At 38.1% G+C, this 16,263-nt stretch overlaps 1 long non-coding RNA gene across 1 annotated transcript; it reads right to left on the bottom strand.

The window, feature by feature from the left end:
* Positions 1-1,547: 1,547 nt before the first annotated feature.
* On the bottom strand, positions 1,548-15,175 carry LOC135363737 (uncharacterized). The gene is made up of 3 exons (XR_010409793.1): positions 15,008-15,175; positions 2,862-2,944; positions 1,548-1,815 (listed from the first exon to the last, which is right to left on the bottom strand). It is a non-coding gene; the product is annotated as an uncharacterized LOC135363737 (long non-coding RNA).
* Positions 15,176-16,263: the final 1,088 nt, after the last annotated feature.

Genomic DNA, 16,263 nt, shown 5'->3' with positions numbered 1-16,263 from the left:
ATAAGTCCCCTTAACAGTCATTTAGTACAATCTCTTAAGAATGTTTAAATTTTCCATGGGCTGATGGTACAAATATCCATTTTCTTAATGAAATGTGTGATAATTAAGGCTTGTTGAAGACAAAACCTTCTGACATTGTCATCTAACACATAGAAAACTGTGTGGTATTTTAGAACTTCTCAAGTCATACCCAACATATGGCATACAACCTACATGCATATTTCAAAGCTGATTGTAATTTGAAATAATGAAAAAACAGATTTGCAAATAGGGTTTGCATATCTCTCATGAAACCTGAAATTGTTCCCCATTTCGTAAACCTGAGTCCCGGAAAGCAGCCCATGAAGTTTAGTAAATCATCCTTAATTAGATAAGTGCTTGCCCAGATCCAAGGGAGACTGACAAATTATCAGGTTTGAAGGATTTTTACCATTACATCTTGAGATACATCTTGAGATATATATATAAAAAAACATATATAATATATTTAATTTCTGTTTAGATATTAGATATTGATATATAAAATATAAATAAAATATATATTTAATTTTTTGTTACTACTGATAATTACATTCATATAGTCCAATGACATTTATACACCCTCTGCTCAGAAGACAATTAATTCAAATATCAAGGTGGATTTTTCAATATTTGTTTTAAAGATTTTATATTTAAGTAATTGCTACACCCATTGTGGAGCTTGAACTCACAACCCCGAGATCGAGTCACATGCTTTACTGACTGAGCTAGTCAGGTGCCCCAGATTTTTCAACATTGAAAAAATAATTAAGGCACTGCAATTTTTTAATCAACGATTAATTAAAATGTATTTAAGGAGGAAAATTATCAGAGAAGCTTTAAAGAAATTAAGAAACACAGCAGTTTTTCCAGTGAATGGTCTGAGGACTGCCAGCATCAGGTGGCCAACGGGACTTGTTAAAAATGTACCTGCCAAACCCGCTAAGTCAGATTAGGGGGTGGATATCAGTAACTGCTGCTTTAATAAGTGAGTATGACTCCAAGTACACTATAGTATGCAAACTGTTCATTCAACCACAAATATTTGTTGAGTACCTACTATGTACTAGGCACTGTTCTAAACTGGGGATTAGCAAACTACCACCTGAAGACCAAATCCAGACTGCCACCTATTTTTATATGGTTTATGAACCAATAATAGGTTTTATGTTTTTAAGTGGTTTAAAAAATCAAAAGAAGAATATTTTCTAACACATAAAAATTATGTGAAAGTGAAATTTTAGTGTCTATAAATGAAGATTTATTGGCACACAGCTACACTCATTAATTTCAATACTGTCTGGAAGGGGGCACTGGCTGGCTCAGTCGGTAGAGCATGTGACTCGATCTCAGGGTTGTAAGTTCAAGCTCCACGTTGGTAGAGATAAGAAAAAAAATTAAATCTTTTTTAAAAAAGTATAAAAAAGCCAATATTGTCTGGATGTGTTCATGCTACAAAGGCAGAGGTGAGTAGTTGTGACAATCTATGACACACTCTTTCACTTCACACTGCTGCTAAGCACAGTACAAATAACAGTGACAGTTATAACTCAACAGCACTGCAAGTATCATACATATCCCCGTACTGAGGCATTTTATTCTGATTTTTATTACCAACATAAATCCATCATGTCAAAACAAGACAATAAAATAAAAGTGGACTTTGAATGTCACAAATTTAAGGCACAGTTGAGTGTGGATTATTTTGTTATGAAATTAAATGGCAGCAGCACCTGGGTGGCTCAGTCATTAAGCATCTTCTCCTTCTTCCACTCCCCCTGCTTGTGCTCTCTCTCTCTGTCAAATAAATAAATAAAATCTTTAAGATCTTAAAAAAAAAAAGAAATTAAATGGCAAAGCGCTGTTTTGTTATTCAAAGACAATATAGCTATACCAAAAGAATACAACATGCTTCAACATTACTAGACCAAGTACTAATTACAATATTTTCAACTTGCAGGAAAGCAGGAGGCAGGAAAATTAGAAAAGTTAAAATACCTCATCTTATCAGAAATTTTTCACAAAATAAAGTATTACAATGAGCTGCAACCAAAACGTTGTATTTGTTAGCCATGCAAGAAAACATATTTATTGAGGGTGATGTAATTAAATTGACTTTGATACAATAGCCGAAGTAACATGTCTGGAGAAAACCAGCTTATTTAAGAGTAGTAACCTATCGGTGAGAACGCTTAGTCAAAAACTTGAGAATATTGAGGGCAGCATCAATAGCCAAATAATATACAAAGCAAATGATTTTGAATAATTTTACTTGGCTTTTGATGAATCGACAGATGTTTGTTGTTCAGCTGTTTTTCATTTGAGGAGGCAATGCTTAGTTTGAAGTGGCTGAAGAATTAGCCTTTATGAAGAATTAACACATAACAACTATAGGCAAGAATATTTTCAAAAGTGTTGAGAAAACACAAATTCAGTACAACCTGAATTGGAATCTGCTAAGATGTGTTAAAACTAATAGTGGTAAAAATGTGCGTGGAGCAGAAAATGATTTAGTTGAAAAAATGTGGAAAGTTTGTGAAAATGTAAAATGTTTAAAGCCTATGTTTATTCATTGTATGATTTCATCAGCAGAGCTTTGCAGAAATTAATCCACCATATGCTTCTGAACCAGTAGCATCAACAGCAAACTCCATTCACTCTTGTGGGCTAACCATCATCATCAGTTCTATGAATTTTTGTCATAAATAGGAGATGAATATTCGGACTTGGCCTATCACACAGAAATCTGGTGGTATAACAGTGAGAAAGTTTGTGATTTCTTTTTTTTTCTTTCTTTTTAAGCTCAGGGTCAAGATTTTTAAATTTTTATGGATGAGAATTACCTTCAACCACTATTTTCAAACACTGAATGGCCTCGAAGTTAGCTTTTGCTGCGGACTTGATGTTGTTTCTTTATGAATTCAACCTAAAATTATAGGTCAAATAATAGTGTATGAGAAACTTGTACTGCAGTAAAGTCATTTTGACAAAAACTAACACTGTTTGAATCACAAGTCACGTCAAACTACTCTATTCACTTCCCATTCTATCAAAGGTTAAAGTAAGGAGCAATATCTCCATTCCTACACAAATGTGTAGTAGATATATCTTCTGGACTCCATAACATTTCTGAAACATGACTTAAGTGTGAGGAAATTTCCATATTTCAAAAATCCATTGAAATGTGTAATTGGGGAGCTTCCAACATTCAAGTGGAAGTTAATAATCTGCAATGGGATCATATGCTAAAATGAAAATATCAAGAGAAGAATCTAATAGAATACTATAAATGCCCTCCAAATGATGAATATGCTCAATTAAAGTCAGATGCTAATGGATAACTTCTGTCTGAAAGGACATTTTTAAGGGAGAAATAAATAAAATCTCATACGCATTTTACAAATCAGCATTAGCAAATAAACATTTACAATCAATTTTGAAGATAGAGAACTAATTTTTTTTAAGATTTTATTTATTTATTTGGCAGAGAGAGAAACACTGAGAGAGGGAACACAAACAGGGGGAGCCAGAGAGGGAGAAGCAGGCTCCCCACTGAGCAGTGAGCCCAATGCGGGGCTTGATCCCAGGACCCTGGGACCATGACCTGAGCCGAAGGCAGACACTTAATGACTGAGCCACCCAGGTGCCCAAAAACTAATTTTGAACTGATTTTTAACCCTAAGTGAAATGTTATCACCTCCCAAAAAGAATTGTATTCTTCTTATTAGTAGATCTATATTACAAAAATTATACTTTGTTGTTATTTAAAATTTTATCAACGCAAAATTTGTAGAAAATTTTACTCTCTTACATAATATTCTTGATTTTGCCTCTTTGCCCACAAAGCCTAAAATATTTACTATCTGGCTCTTTACCGAAAAAGTTTTCTGACCTCTTCTCTGAATCCCCACTGACTATAATCCCTTTGGGGGAAAGGACTGGGCCCTACACATTTTGCTTCTTCCTCAGTGACCAAAACAATTGTTGTCACTCAGTGGATGGTAATGGTATCTGTAACTAGACAGAGCTTTGCAGTGAGTTGAAAAAGGACTCTTTTGACTGTTAAAATGATGATAATTATTATGATTTTGATATAATATTAGGTAGGAATTGCTCTCTTTAATACGTTTTTGGAAATAAATTCAAATTAAATTAATAATAAATCATTAATCAAAGCAATTGCAAGCAATTTCTAACAAATTAATTCTGTCAACTTCTCCACAGAGAATTAGTGGATACAAGGGATATATGGATAATATGCAGAATCTGATTTGGTTTGTTTGTTTTATACAAAGGAAAATGATTTCCACCAAACGTAACTTAAACATTGCATTTTAAAGGAGCTCATTTTATGGTGTATGTTTATATTTCGAGTGGAAAATTCTATTCTAGAAATCCAGTAGTCAAATCACAGTGCTAGGAATAACGCTATTTCCATACATTAAATTTACATAATTGAGCATGCACACTGAGAATATATGAAGTACTTGCAAATTATCCCCTTTCTCCCTCAATCTTATACATATCAATCTATTTCATAACTGATTGTTCATCCCTACTTCCACTGCCTTTTTATTTTTCTCATTGTTCTCCTGTCTTGGTCTCTGAATCACTTGATTGTGCTCAATAAATATTTGTTAAACGTTCAATGACCAAACCTGAACTGGGTCCCTGTTGAAAGTACGGTTATCAGGTTGGTCCCATTCACTCAACTCTTTCTTTTTTTTTTTTAAAGATTTTATTTATTTGACAGAGAGAGACACAGTGAGAGAGGGAACACAAGCAGGGGGAGTGGGAGAGGGAGAAGCAGGCTTCCCGCTGAGCAGGGAGCCCGATGCGGGACTCGATCCCAGGACCCTGGGATCACGACCTGAGCCGAAGGCAGACGCTTAACGATTAAGCCACCCAGGCGCCCCCACTCAACTCTTTCCAATCCATCCACCAGACTCAAAATGATCTCTCTAAAATTCAAAACAGATCTTGTCAATCCCTGGCATGATGATCTCTCCTTGGTGCCTTCGGTTTAAACCCCCAAATCTTTAACATGATATATAAGACCTTTCAGAATATGACCCACATCTACTTCAGCTTAATTCCAACCACATTCTGTACAGATTTCCCTTGTACCTATTCTCAGTGTTCCCAAAGCATCAGGATTTTCATTTTTCCTTTAAAATGCAAAAGCAAAAATGTTTTTGCTCATGTGGTTCATTCTATTTACATTCTGGCCCGCTCTTTTCTTGTTCACTTTCTCCATAGTTCTTTATTTTCAAAGGTCTTGTCCTCTGAATGTATTTCCCTTAGTCCATGCTCCCTGCACCCAAATCATGTGCTTGCCCATAGCTCCTATCACGCTGATGCATAAACATGTGTTTATTCATCTGGCTCAACTTGAGCTCCTTGAATGCTCCAGTCATTCCTTCATCCATCCATTTATGTGTTGTGTTCTCATACTTATTATAATGTCTAGAATATAATCAGCTCTCAAGTATATATCTTCTGAATTGAAGCCAAGCCATCATAGGAAGTAAGGCCCTGGGCTTAATGGAACAAAAAAAGTAACTAATATTTACAAAGTGCTATCTATGATTTAAAAAAATCTTTCATATTTTATCCTCACAGCAACACTCTTAGGTGGGTGTCTTTGCTCCCTTTTCACAAATGAAGGAACTGAGATTAAGTTATAGACTCAAAGTCATCGCAAGGGAGGGTTTGAGCCAGGTTCCAAGCTTAGGTCTGTCAATTATACTTCCATGCTCTACAAATCCACCTACCGGGCAATGGACTTTGACAAATATGTTACTTTTCCCCTTGGTTTCTAATTTGCTAAATCTAGCTAATCTAAATCTGAACTAACTCCTACCATGATGTTAATGGGTTCATATGCTGGCACTCATTATCACTTCCCAGAGAGAATATTTTAACATCAAGGAAATATTCTACAGATGCTATTTTCAGCCTAACTGGGGAGATATTTGGGGGGTCATGATCTTTCCAAGGTTCAAGGAATCAGGGAAGAAGGTGCCTGGTTCAATTAGTGGAATTCAGATATGTGACTTTACATAAAAATTAACACTAAGAGCATATATTGACACTGTTACTTACAAAGAGTAATAAATGTAATATACAACCCTCAAGTATAGTATATAATCCACACAGCTGGCCCCAGAAACAGAATAAAGAAAGTGCTGGATCCTCAGACTTATTTGCTAAAATCCCAGGGAAACTTATATAAGTATATTAAAAAAAACCCGACAAACTATCGATAGCTGCCATTCGTAACATTAATATCTTCATTTACTGAGCACTGTGTGCTAGGTAAGGTGGTAGGCATTTATTTTTTACACAAACCTATAAGAGAGGTACTATTATACAAATTACCTTAACCCTGGCATAGGCAGGTTTGTGTGCTAAAATGTCTAAAATTTATCTAAGAATACCTCTCATATAGGGTTATAGAAACAGGAAAATGTCAAGGTTCAAAGTCAATGCCCAAGTTCTTTCCACCATTTCATGCTCTAGGGTCCTAGACTTCTTAGAAAATAATGTACCATCCATATCAAGACACGCTCAACACAAGAATCAGATCAGGGCCTTTGCAGGACTGGAAGAGGAATAGGGAGGAAGTGGGGAGTGGGGCAGTGAATGTGAGTGTGGGAGGGTGTGTGGAGAGGTAGAGGGATGCATGCACAATAAAAGAGCTCTGGAAGTAATGGAGTGTGATGGGCCACTGAGGGGATACAGTTTTACCTCTCTTTATCTAAACATCCTTCTGACCCCTATTCTGAGTGTGAAGGAGACACTCACATGCCCTCAGAAGGTCAGGGTTATTTGCTGCTGTGGAATTTAGCCAGCATTCTCAGTACCCATCTCCACTTTTTATTGGAGGGAAATACGGATTGAAGGACGACTTGGGCCATAGCTGGACATTTTCCACAGACCATTTTGGAGAGGAGATGTGTCCTCAGAAAACATCCCCTTATGGGTTTCTGACACAACAGAATCAATATATTTATTGAAGAAATAAAAGATTTGCTGACACCCACCACCAGCACAAATCAAAGATGTGTGGGTCTAGAGCACATTTTCTTTTTGTTGTGCTGCTCTGCCTTTAATTATTATTATTTTTTAAAAAAATTACTAAATGAACAGTGCCTTTTGGAAAAAAAGCAAATACTACCAGGTTCTATTAGGCAAATGGTGACAATGGCCTCCTTATGTCCTTCTTTTCTGTGTCCTCGGGAACAGCCTATTCATGAGCTGGTTTTTTTAATGACATTTTTCTATACATATTATTTGCTACTTAACTCTTTTCATTCAAAAGTGATCATGGTCATCTTTTCACACATTATAGACCCACCCCTGTCTTTCTCTGTTCTTTCTTTCTCTCTCCTCCTCCTCCTCCTCCTCCTCCTCCTCCTCCTCCTCCTCCTCCTCCTCCTCCTTCTTCTTCTTCTTCCTCCTCCTCCTCCTCTTCTTTTTAAAGGCAATATAGTATCCCATAGTTGGGTTATGGTATAATTTATTTAACCAGTGCCTGTTTTTGGTTGCCTACAGTACTTTATAATGAAAAAGAAAAAATCTGGACAGAACATATGTGCCTCTGGATGAACTTTTCTAACATAATTTCAGGGACAAAGGGTATTTGCAATGCAGATAGATTCTCAAAGTGTTTAACATCATCTAAATGAATGTTAGAAAAGATCTGTGAGAAAATTTTAAAGCCTGACAAGGATTACTCCTGTGAATTCTTGCAGATGTAATTTTGACAACAATTTTTAAAGAAAGAGTGAATAATGAAGATGTGCATGCAACCATTAAAAACTGAGGGGAAAATGGAGTAAATAACCTGAAAATCAAGTCTTTGTAATCACTCTAACTTTTCTCCTTCTTATAATCTACTTTGTTCTTAAAAATCTACAGTTTCCATAAATCTTTAATATTTGATTTCTAAATCTGAGAATAGCTTTTAAATATAGTGGTTAAATTCTTGAATATAGTAGCACCACAAATCAAGAATACTACATTTGTATCTTGGAGATTTAGAATAGTACAAACCAAAAAAAAAAAGGACAAACTATCTTTGCAAAAGCTTCTCTTAGATCAATCACAATACTTGTATTTATTTTATTTGAAGGAGAATTTGTATTTAAGGTGTAATCCAATTTGCTTATAATGCCCATCATATCAAATATTCTAGAAAACGTTTAGTTGGATTTCTACTGAAAGGATTTCATTTTTTAATAGCTACTATAGTTTTTCATTTTACTATAGCTGTGATAGTTTGCATATTACATTTATTTATGAGTATATCCTTGCTAAAATGTAAATTATCGTAACGATTGCTTTGCTTATTTATTTTTACCGCTCCCCATTTCAAGCACCGACCTCAACCAAGTCATCAAAAATGGGTTTCATATATCTTTTTGGAGCAAGAACTGTAGAAATTGTGTACGATGAAAGGTTTTAACTACTGTTAAAGAGAAAAAGAAATGACATGGTTTATTTTTAAAGTGTGCACTCACACACACAAAGTAGTAGAGTTGAAAGGAGAGAAAAAAGAGTAAAAGTTCATTGGAACCCTGTGATTTATAGGAAAAGGCTCAGCGAGCTCACATAAAAACCAAAGGGGGGAAGTGGTCGGACATTGGGTCAAATCTCCATTCAATGTTGTGTAATAAAAGGCTGACTGTAGCCTTTCAGCCTTGCTTCTAGTCATAGACAATGGCAATTGCAGAGCAAGACTAATAACAGGATTTAGCATAAATCCACCACAGGAAGTGAACAGTTGTACTGGCAAATAATTAGCCAGGAAACATTTTATAGCAGCATCAGGATGCGTCCATGAGCTTTCAGACTCTCAATGCATTTGTGATCATGAAAACATAATTAGTTCTCAGTGATTGTAATTTTTGTGTGTGTTTGTTGAAGGATAGTCCTTTTCCCCTCCTTTCTTTTCACAAGCAGGCCTTATTTTTCCTGTCCTAATTTAGCAGCCCCAGTGAGGGTTTTGAAGTCTCAAGGGAGGGGTTTAGAATGTTCTCTTTTTTCTCCTGCTGATGCTTTTTTATTGCAAGGTGGATGGTGTTTATTTTGCACAGCTAACAAGTGAGTTCAAAGCAACACGTTGCTCTTGAACTCCTGCCAGATTCCCAAAGCTGAAAGCCCCCCTGCTTGGTAGAGCCGACCTGTACCACCAAAGCCTGACTAATTTCCAAAGGAATGTCAAAATGACTGGTGCACCGCATTTTCCACCACCCGCTTCATTTGACACTTAAAGGAAAGCTAAGTGGGAGTGTAAAAGGAAGGAAATTCATTCAAGGCAGCACACCCTATAATGTGAATTAATTTCACAAGAAAAATGGGAGCTCTCTGCTGAGTACTTCCCGTTTTCATCTTCTTTGCTCTTTCTTTTAGCTACTGTTTTCGTAAGGGCTGCTAATAAACATTATGTTTCTGTTCTCACATCATCCATATTAAGAGTAAATGCTGTCATTAGACTTGGCTCTGAAATTCTCTGTGTCAGAGTGCCTACGTGAGGCTGCTTCATCTGAGTCAGTCGCACCACTTAAGCAGCAGCCCCAGACAAATGCTAGATTCAGGCCAATATTTTCTCCTTCCAACGCTTAAAAAAAAAATCATTTCAATCAGAACCAAGAGATCTATGTTTATGAGCAAATACTAATTATTGTTGGAGGAGGCAAGACTGATGAAACAAAGTCCTAGACTGAACTTCTGAAGGTGTAATTCAGACATGATTGGAAATTCAATTCAGCTCCCATATGTATTGATGCTAAAACAAAGGTCAAGTAAATACAAGACTTTGGTTTAGTCAAATTTTAATCTGTGTCCTGATTGCACTTTATAATCTCAAACTTGTATTGAAAATACGATATTGGCATATTCTCACCAAGTAAGATCATCTGCAAATCATTTCCTTGGCATGGGCCCTAGAACTTCATACCTGATTGTTTTCCCAATGCATTTGCATGATTTCTATAAATTACTGCGGTCATCACCTTGGTGAACAGTAATCTCACCTTTAGATTGTCCCCCTTGCTTGAGTTTTAACCATGCATTTCTTTACTGTTACCCTGTGCCTGACACTGAACTCTGTATCTCCGCATGTCTTATCTCTGTTATCAGAATGTGAGGTAATCTGGAGGTGAATCTTCTGGCAATGCCTCAGTTGCTTGGAAGTGAGTTACTGAGGTATGGGCATGCTGTAGTTGTCTAAAAGTGAACGCATATCAAACAGAGTACCATGTGCTAAAGGATGAAGGCTGTAGTCTGACAAACCCAGGTTTGGATTACACCTGAAATACTTAACAGTTATGTGACCAAGACTAATTAATGAAATTTTCGAAGCCTTAGCTTCCTCGTGTGTACAATAAGGCTAATAATAGCCCCTACCTTGTGGTTTATTGTGCTCCATACTGTGCATGTCAAATAGTAAGCACTCAATAAATATTAGCTATTGCAAAATCGTAGCAGTTCAGAAATTCTGTGCTGTAAGAATCAGGAATTTCCTCAAGTGGGCTTTAAAAATAAGAAACACCTTATCTAATGGGACAGGAATCTAGAAGTAAGCCAGGCTCCAGTCTCGGTGCAATCAGATCTTCAGTTTTGTCTTGGCAATGCTCTTGGCCTTCTTCTTTTTTTTTTTTTTTTTTTTTTTTGCGAGAGAGAGAATGAGAGAGAGCACCAGAGGGAGGAGGGTCAGAGGGAGAAGCAGACTCCCTGCCGAGCAGGGAGCCTGATGCGGGACTCGATCCCGGGACTCCAGGATCATGACCTGAGCCGAAGGCAGTCGCTTAACCGACTGAGCCACCCAGGCGCCCCTCTTGGCCTTCTTTTTTGGGTGAGTTTCATCCTCAGGCTGGCTCCCCTGGTGGTTGCAAAATAGCTGCCAGCAACAACTAGGAGAGCCCTCTCCTTTGTTCAGCTTCAGCAGAGGAGGTAGGAGATAAAAGTGATTCCTCAGCCATGAAATGAAACTTCTCCCTGCCGTCTGACTGGGAATAGCTTGAGTTCTCTGCCCAGCCAGTGTGGCATGATGGCAGTCACCAGGTACCCTGATTATTTTAAGCCTGGTTTCCCAGGCTCATTTCTTGTAAGGGGGAAGAGACTTTCATGATGGCCCATGCCAGTAAGGATCTCACCCTGGAGCTGAAGATGGAGGTAATCTTTTCCTGGGTCACATGAGCTGGAGGCAGAAGGGTGGCTGCATAAACCAAGTTGGAGTTCTATTGGGATAACTGAGAGGAATGATGGGGTCTCTCAGTCTGCGTTCCATGAGGACAGAAATGGTACACTAAACTGTGTCATGTAATCGAGTTCTAATGATAAAGGTGAGAGCAGGGTGTTTGTTTTAGTTAGCAACAGACAGGAGCTCTTCCCATCCCTCAGCCTGAAGGAAGAGGGAGAGAAGTAGGGCTAGAACTACATCATTTCTATTTTTTCTACAATGAATGTGTACAGTTTTTATAATAAGAGAAGGTGATAAGTTATTTTGTAGAGGCTATTTTCATTTGTTGAATCACTGTGTTAATTTTCTATGAAATGTATGTGTGTGTGTACATATATACCAACTTATTCAGTACTGTATTTGATCCTTTTATTATTTTTGATTTTTTTTTATTTTAAAGATTTTATTTATTTATTTGAGAGAGAGAGAGAGAGCACATGAGAGGGGGGAGGGTCAGAGGGAGAAGCAGACTCCCCGCCAAGCAGGGAGCCCGATGCGGGACTCGATCCTGGGACTCCAGGATCATGACCTGAGCCGAATGCAGCTGCTTAACCGACTGAGCCACCCAGGTGCCCCGATCCTTTTATTTTTTTAAAAGATTCATTTATTTATTTTGGAGAGAGAGAGAGGGAGAGCTTGTGCGAGCGGGGAGAGGGGCAGAGGCAGAGGGAGAGAGAGAGAGAGAGAATCCTGAATCAGACTCCCCACTGAGCATGGAGCCTGACACTGGCCTGATCCCAGGAACCCCAGATCAGGACCTGAGCCAAAATCAAGAGTCAGACGCTTAACCAACTGAGCCACCCAGGCACCCCTATATTTGATCCTTTCAAAGATAGATGGCCCTGAGATAATTAGGAAAAACTTTTTTCTATTTAGCTAATAAGGGAAATAAAAGTGCCTAATGCTGTTCTAAGAGACATTTTTTTTCTGGACATTGTTAATATTATTTAAAATCACCAGTTACAACTTAAGCTTCAATTATGTTTAAAGTTCACGGAAGTGCTGGATGATTTTTATGGGCCAGCAATGGGACAGCAAGATGAAAAAGATAATGCAATTATCTTTGAAGGGCTCACAAAAATGTGAACACAGATGTAAATGTGCACATACACATACATGGCTGAACTGGGAATGGGATGAGCATTCCAGAGTCAGGGGAAAAGTCAGAGCACGGAATGGCATCTGAGTGAAACTTGAAGGCCGAGTAAGCTCATGATACTACTGCATACTCAGCATACATGATGTGTGCAGGAGATGCTGTTAAGTTTGGTGAGGACTTGAGCACATAGGAAGGTGTCGAATGAGATGGGCCTGTATTGTCATGTTGCAAAGTTGGGTGTAAGCTCTGTACCCAGTGAAGAGGCATTACCAGGCTTTACTCACCAAATTAAATGATCACACAGATTGTCGTTACAGAAAGAAAATTCTAATGGCACTAAAGGAGGAAACTGGGGGCAGATAATGTTTTCAGGAGGCTCTCTGAGATGGAGAGAGCAAAAGGCCTGAATCAGGATCCTGGGATGAGATAATGTGGTAAAGGGGACCCATCTGAAAGATGTTTCTTGGTGAGCAAACAGACTTGATAAATAAGGGCACCCGAGAAATTAAGGGTGCACTGCTTTCCCACTCAATCAATGCTTCCTAAGAGATGTCCTTCACATATGGTCAGCTGTCACCTATCCGTTTATATCCTCCGGACTTCTGTCTTCAGGATTGATGTACATCATCCAGCATCTACCCGTTATAATCACCTGGCTGTCCCATAAGCATTTCAAAGTCAACAGATTGGATTAAAGCAGAAATTATAAACTTCCCTTCTAAATACACTCTGTTACTCAAAAGGAGTCTCCATGAGTCTTTCATTTGCCTCCATCCTTGCACTTAATCAACAGGTCTGGCTGACATTCACCCCTGAAATATATTTTTCCAAATCTTCCCTTGTTTTTCTGTCAATACCATTGCTATCTCTGAGTCATCCATTTACTTAAACACCCTCGTTCTTTTATTCCATCCAATTCATCCAAACCTCCTTCCAGTTTTGTCTCCTAAAATTCATTTTACTTCTGCCTTGATGGTTCAGGCCATCGCCATTGCTAGCTATTATTAAAATAATAAAATATAATTAGAATAATGCTTTGTAATTTCCTCACTAGTTGAGTTCCTCAGCAAATTTCACCTAGCCTATTAAGGCATCTATCACCAGCTCCTCCGCTTCTCATTCAGGCCATCTTCCATCTTCCACCACCCCTACTTCCCTCCCCCTCAGCGGGCCATCTAAAACACAATCTGCCCACACCACACCTCTGCTTACCACCTTTCACTGTCTGTCACCAACACTAGGCCAAGATTTGTAGCAGGGCTGACAATGTTCTTAAAGCCTCCACCTCCTTCTCCCCACCAAGTCCCACTGCTCTTGGTTTCACTAAGTAGTTTCTAATTACATACATTAGCATAACCATAAATACAAGTTTCCAAAATCAAGGCTATTTAGTCATTTCCTGTTCTTTTATGCACAACCTGTGGTTCTTCAATACCTCTAATTATTGAATTAGAATATATTACCACATTCTGTACAGAGCACACAGTAGTCCAGTATTCTGGGATAATGATAATTACAAATGTAGTTCTAGAATTCTGTATTAAGATCCTGAAACTTTAATGGCATTTCCACAATTGAATTATGGCACAAGCCCTATGGTTCAAGTTTATCTGGTTTAGTTTTCACCCTGGTAAATAATAATAGCAATAATAATGATGACGATAGCTACCATGTATTGAGGACCAGCAATGCCCCAGCTGTCGGTAAACACAGTTGACTCAAACAGTGCAGGGGTTGGGGCACCAAGCCTCATGCAGTTGAAAATCTGTGTGTAACTTTTGACTCCCTAAAAATTCAACTGCTAGTAGCTTAGTGTTGACTGGAAGACTTATCAGTAACATAACAAGTTGACTGGCACATATTTTGTATATTATATGTGTTACATACCTTTCATTAAAGTAAGCTGGAGGAAGGAAAATATTATTAAGAAAATCAGAAAGGGGGCACTTGGGTGGCTGAGTCAGTTAAGTGTCTGCCTTTGGCTTGGGTCATGTTCCCAGAATCCCAGGATCGAGCCCCACAACAGGCTCCCCGCTCTGCAGGGTGTCTGCTTCTCCTTTCACCCTCCCTCTTCTCCTGCTCTCTCTCTCTCTCTCACTCTCTCAAATAAATAAATAAAATCTTTAAAAAGAAAATCAGAAAGAAGAGAAAATGCATTTACAGTGCTCTACTGTATTTATAAAAAAAAAAAATCCACAGGTAAGTGGATCCATGCAATTCAAACTCATGTTGTCTAAGGATCAACTATACTTTATATTATCTCTACAACTCTCAAAGTATGTATTATTGTCTCCATTTTACAGATGAACAGACTAAGCCCCAAAGAACCTCAGGTTCTTCCCCAAAACAGTAATGCCAAAATGAGGATTCAACCCCAAATCTCTCTGATTCCAAGGCTCATTCTCTTGGCTACTATGAGACAATATTTAACAAAAGTTTATGAAATCAATAAATAAGTACATTAATTATAATAACAAAGTATATTAATTTATTTTTACCTATTTTTGTTGAACAGTTGGCCAATGCTTAATCACTTACAGTAATGTTCAAAGGATAGCAACATAATATCTGTAACTTTGCACTTGGCTGTAGAATTCCCACTTAAATTAATTGCATGTCAAAAAAGCCAACCTTAAACATACCTGAGTGTCTGCCTGTATTGATCCTCAGGTAAGCTTCTGGCCATTATAAACCTCTTCAGGGAAGACTGGGTCAACTGCTCTCCCCCCATGCACATTAGGTCAGAACCCCCTCCTTGTACAATGTTGCAACCCTTGGTCTTCTCCCAATATACAATTTTTTAAGATTATAATCCAGTAAATTTTTCTATAATTATTTCTTCAGGAATATCTCCCACAGAGAGGAGGGAACTGGTCTGCCTTCTTCTCTTTGTCTCCTCTCATCTAGCCCTATGCCTGGCACAGTACATTTGCTTTGCATCTATCAGATGAGCAAATGCATGCACGAAAATGGTGAGGAATACAGATATGTGAAAATCCTTTCAATGTTAGGAGTCATCAAACATGGATCACAGGTACTGAGGAATGGGAGCTGTTGAGAGAGGTAAATATTCAATTTCAGAGTGCCATGATAGGTATAAACAATAATTAGCAGGAAGTACAGTGCCTAACCCAGTGTGTTGCCAATAGCAGTCTTATGATGGAAATGTAAATAATTTGATTACGGTCCGTTCCTAGTTATATGAGCTTGTTCTTTAATGGCTTGACTAAACGATTCAGAAAGTTCTCCTGATAATAAGCACATATTTTTTCACTTACCGCTTTGTAGATAAAAACATTAACTACATTTAAGCTTTCTCAAAGACACCGTTCGCATTGCTCTCTCGTATAACTTAAATATCTCTGCGCTCATGACATAAAGGGCCTTTGCAGTCACAACCTTCTATCGTACAGTTTCTGGTTTGGCTCATGTATAAAATGAAACTAGGGGGTGCCTGGGTGGCTCAGTAGTTAAGCGTCTGCCTTCGGCTCAGGTCATGATCCCAGGGTCCTGGGATCGAGTCCCGCATCGGGCTCCCTGCTCGGCGAGGAGCCTGCTTCTCCCTCTCCCCCTCCCGCTGCTTGTGTTCCTGCTCTCGCTATCTCTGTCTCTGTCAAATAAATAAATAAAATCTTTAAAAAATAAAATAAAATAGAATAAAATAAAATAAAACAAAATAAAATGAAACTAGGGAGGAGAGTGTGATCCAAAATTACACAGGGGGTATGACATTTTCTATCTAAATGGTGTCCTAGTTCAATATCTGACTGGGAAGAATGGCACAGGTACAGCAGACCTCACTTTGTTTCAAAAACCAGCCAGTCAGAAATTGAAACAAGTCTCATGGAATCCAGTAACTTATTTTTTTAACTGGTACCTTTTTATCATGATGTAGAAA

Source organism: Mirounga angustirostris, unplaced genomic scaffold (assembly GCF_029215605.1).
Source record: "Mirounga angustirostris isolate CCGP_5_RB_7025 unplaced genomic scaffold, mMirAng1.0.hap1 SCAF_3, whole genome shotgun sequence".
In the NCBI taxonomy this organism is placed as follows: domain Eukaryota; kingdom Metazoa; phylum Chordata; class Mammalia; order Carnivora; family Phocidae; genus Mirounga; species Mirounga angustirostris.
The sequence above is the reverse complement of the archived record's forward strand: the minus strand, read 5'-3'. Positions and strand labels throughout refer to the sequence as shown.